Source organism: Lygodium microphyllum, chromosome 2 (assembly GCF_053477565.2).
Source record: "Lygodium microphyllum isolate KBCC chromosome 2, Lygodium_microphyllum_v1.1.10, whole genome shotgun sequence".
NCBI classification, from domain to species: Eukaryota; Viridiplantae; Streptophyta; class Polypodiopsida; order Schizaeales; family Lygodiaceae; genus Lygodium; species Lygodium microphyllum.
Window position 1 is genome coordinate 147,919,345 of NC_141136.1, and position 4,973 is coordinate 147,924,317.

Consider the following 4,973-nt stretch of genomic DNA (forward strand, 5'->3'; position numbering starts at 1 on the left):
CTGTTGTTTGATTTTCCTATTTTCTGATTTGGATAAACCAGCTCCAGTCTCTCCCGTTGATAAATAATACGTGATAGCAGCATACCAAGATGGGATAGAAGCTGTATTAATTTTAAACATTTCTTCAATATCACTTCCTTCAGCCAAAGTCTCTTTCGGCTCCCCGAAATCCACAAGGCATTCCACAATACCCTGCAACCTTGGTGGCTTACTCTTAATCTCATAATCAAACTCCTGTAAAGTGATTAACCACTTTGCCAGATGATCAGGCAGATGTAGCTTGTTCATAAGCAATCTTAGCCCTTCCGCCTTTGTATAGAATACTACCTTCTCATAGAGGATGTAGTGCCTGAATTTTTTAGTTGCAAAGACCATCGCAAGGCACAACTTCTCCATGTAGGTGTAGTTAATTTCTGATATGCCCAATTTTCGACTAGCAAAAGCTATCGGATGATACCACTTTTCCTCCCAGATTTGGGCTAAACAATAGCTGATGCTATGCGTGGTGGCTGCTAAAAATATATAAAATACCTCGCCTCTTTTAGGTGCTTTTAAAATTGGTGCTTTTACTAGCTCCTGTTTCACATCCTCGAAAGCTACCAAGGGTCGCTCCATACAAATAGACAGCTAAAGGATAATAAGTTCGTTAATGGAAACATCCTTTCTGCCAAGGCATTTATAAACCTCTGATAGTACCCTACCAATGACAGAAAGCTATGCACCTCTTTCGGAGTGCGTGGTGGACTCATAATGACTATAACCTTGATATTTTCAGGTTCACTTGTGATCCCTACTGAACTGACCACATGGCCTAGCAATAGCCCATAAGGCACTCCAAAGACATACTTTCGTGGGTTAAGAGCGATACAAAATTTTCTGCACCGCTCAAAGCACTTTCTTAAGATAATCAACATCCTTTCCCTTATAGTGGCTGCCCCCAGGTCATGGATAAATACTTTCAACTCATCTGGGGAGATGCCACCAAAGGTCTTGTCTGTTGTTCGTTGCCAAGATCCAGGTGCATTGCACAAACCAAAGGCCATCACATGGTACACAAAAGTACCAAAGACAATAATGAAAGTTATTTTCAACTTATCCTCTTCTGCAATTGACATCTGGTTGTATCTCGCAAAGCAATCCATAAATGAATATATTTTCCTACCTGCTAATTGATCCAAAATCCGGTCAATAAATAGCAACAGGTAGTAATCCTTAACCGTCTGCTTATTCAGCTCTCTAAAATCTACACATAGTCGGATCTGGTTGTTTTTCTTCTTCCTGATTACAACTGGTGAACACCATTCTGTGTGCTATACAGAGAAAATTAAACCAGCTTTTCGTAACTTCTATAACTCCTCAAACAACCCGTCCCTCAAATCAAAAGGCATACGCCTTACTTTCTGACGCACAAGACGACTGCCTTCTTTTATAGGAATAGTATGAACAGCTAGGCTGGGAGGAATGCCTCTCAGCTTGTCATAATTCCAAGCAAAGATGTCTCAGAATTCTTGGATCAAGGACACATAGTCCTCCCTTTCTGCTGAACCGAGCATGGAGCCTAATTTAATTGGCCGCAAATCATTTGGTGCCAAGGTCTAACTCAATCACATCCGCGTCTCTTATTCTATCTTGCGACTCTATCGGCTTATTTAGAGTTATCTGATAAATATCCTCTGTAGTGGACCCCTCTTTAGATTCATCGCTAGATGATGTCTCACCACCAGATGGATCATCTATTGTTTCTAATTCAGTAGAGGATAAAGGAGCTCTCTCACTCTGAGGAGACTTAGGGTAAGCATCGACTATTACTCGATTAACACCTCTACCTAGAACCACTCGACCGGCAGGTATATCGACTTGACAGTCTGTTCGTAGAATCCAAGGTCTACCTAGCAAGACTTGATATCTAGGACGTCCTGCAAATCTTATCACCCTAAAGTCCAAGAACCATTCTACACTTGCAACTGTAACATGGACTTTAGTAACACAACCTTTTGGTTGCCTTAGACTATCATCAGCCATTCTAAGAAGGGTGGAGCTATCTTTTTGGATGCCTAGACTCAACCTCTCCATCAACTCTGAACTCATGATATTGATGGAGGACCTAGTGTCTACGATAGCATGCTCCACTAATATTCCATCCACGTATGCTAGAACCCTGGGGCAATTCTTTTCAGCATGATCAAACCAATCTTCCCCTACTCGTGCTATGCCCAAAGGTTCTACAATGTACCCAATATGCAGGATCTTCTTGAATTCCTTGCGTACTCTTCGAGATAATTTAATCAACTGTAAGAGGTTTACATTTGGTTTGACTTCGCAAAGAGAAATTGCTAAATCAAAATCATGATAGGTAGCCAAAGCTCTCTTTTCTCGCCAAACCATTCTCTCTTTTGGTCTCGAGACTGGCTTTGGTGCTTCTTTTTTAGCTCTTGCCTTCTTTCTTGGCACTTCCTCATCTTTCTTAGGATTGAATTTTTTGTCAATAGGCCTTAAAGGTCCACCTTTCAGGCCAGGATTCAGGACTTGCGTCCCCTTATCCCCTTGCTTAGGGTTTCCGTCGATCAATTTTGCATTATCTTTATCACCCTCTTTAGCCTTTTGGCCTTTTGTCACGGCTCGTAGGTTAGAGGTTTCAGCGCCATTGATGCATACAGCCTCGATAAGGCTAACTCCATTGCCTTGTGGCAACTCTTCTATAGTGGTGTTTCACCTTTGCAGTATTTGTCTCGGTCCATCATTTTGCTGGAGGTTATTACCTTGCGCTCTATGATTAACTGGACCTGGTTGTTTACTCCCTTGTTGGAGGGAACTAATTTTACTCCAATAGGTAGCGTCTAAATGGCCCGACTTCCCACAAATATCACATTTAATATTTGGACAGTTTCTAGGGAAATGTTGTCCACCACACCACTTACAACTGAATCTTGAGGGATCACCCTCTTCAAGGCGTCGACTCCTTATCAGATTCTGCTGCTTCTTCACGAAATTGATGTCAACAGCTATTTGCTGATATTGTTCAGAAATCATGTTAGTGTAGTGCTTCATCATATCCTTAACTTCGCCAAGGACATTAGAGGCACTCGACTCATAGCCTTGATCGTCTATCCGTCGTTTCGTTGGTCTAACAATTTGATTGGGCATTGATTGTTGACTCACACGAACAACATCAGGGTTTGACACTTGGCCTCCAACATTTGGTGGAGCCAGCTGACTAGCCATAAGCATAGTCACACTGGGAGGAACTGGCAGCAAAGGTACATTTTGAACCATGCTTTCTTTCCCATTAGGGTTATTCATAGACATTCCTTGACTTCCATTTATCAATGGTAAATTTCCTCCAGGTACTAGACCCACATTAAGATTTATTCGAGAGGAGTAGGTCGTTTGTAATCGTGACTCTACTCCTTCTGCCCGCGTAATGGCAGTGTCTATATCAGCCAAAGCCACACTGCTCAATCATACCTCAATATTGAAATCCAATCCATGGAAGAAGTATTGCAATTGGGCAGCTGGCGGAATAGGAATATAAGTTTGTAACTTAAGAAACACTTCCTTAAGCTTCTTGGCATAGACTTTCACATTCTCATGGGGATCTTGGCATGTTACATTCAAAACACGCAACCAGTATTGGCCACCTCTTTCAGGGCCATATTCTCCTCAGAAAGCTACATAAAATTGGTCGATTGTAGTGATGGTTCCAATCTCTATGCTATGATACCATACTGTAGCCCTTCCTTTTAACGTCATGTTAAAGAACATCATAAGGTGTCCTTCATCTTGGATGTGGTAATTAAACATTAATATTTGGAATTCACAAATGTGAAACTCCGCATCTTCTTCGGCTAACCCATTAAAAATGGGCAAAGGCACTCCTAAAGCTGGTAGATCCGGCGTCCCTGTAGGAATTGCAATGGTTTGTGCCATGATGACCATCAGATTGACAATAGGAGTTTGAACTAATGGAATCACACCCCCACTTGAAGTGGGTTGACTTGGTGGACGAGAGGAAGAACTTGTGCTTCCTCCTGCACCTAAAGGACTATGTGCAACAATTGGGTTACTAAGATCACTGCCTTTTATGCGTAGCGGGCTACTCCTTTAAGGAGAATAGCGACTTATAATCTCCAACCATCGTCTAGCCCTCTCAGCATGTTCTGCTTTTTGTATTTCAGCTTGACGGTCCTTGTTAGAGGACATAAACCAACTTTTTGGTCCCTAAAAATCCTAGATTCGAGAACCACCACTTGTTGGGAGCTCCCGACAGATGCACCACTGATGGGACCTCAAATGGGCCGGCACTGGCTATGGCACTAGCCGCGGACCTCATACTCCTAACAGACAACCACACCCTCATGGCCTTGCGGGCTAGGAGCGTCCATCTACTGCTAAAGGATGAACTGTCCTAAAGCCTAATCTATGCTTTAATAGTTTTATAGTTTTGTAGTCCAACATTTCCCTTTCTATAAACTCCATAGAGGGAGAACCCATACACATTGGCAATAAATGCCACGATAATCACATACATGGGAGGCAACCTCTCGGTGGAAACATCGCGGCCCCACTGTACCTCTCCTACATCGCATGGATTGGCCCCTTGATGCACTGCTCAACATATAAAACAAACGAACAAACTCCACTCTTTCATTTTGAAAGTACTCCAAGAGATACCATGTTTCCTTACCAAATAATCCCCCAAGAAACGAACATCTATCCTACGGCTTAGGATGCCTTTCCACACTCAAGCGTGGGTCATTGTCATTGAAAACAGGTGCTATGCATCCAATCTTTTTATTCCGATACCATGATCGACATGCACATGAAAAGTGGATGATTCTAAAGTGCTCAAACATAATTTGAATTAGAAACATGTGGTGCACAACCAGGCTTTCCAATGCATTTACTAACCCGTTGTGGCGATGTAAGGATAGCACCGAGACAACACTCGTGCTACTATCCTCTTAATTAACATA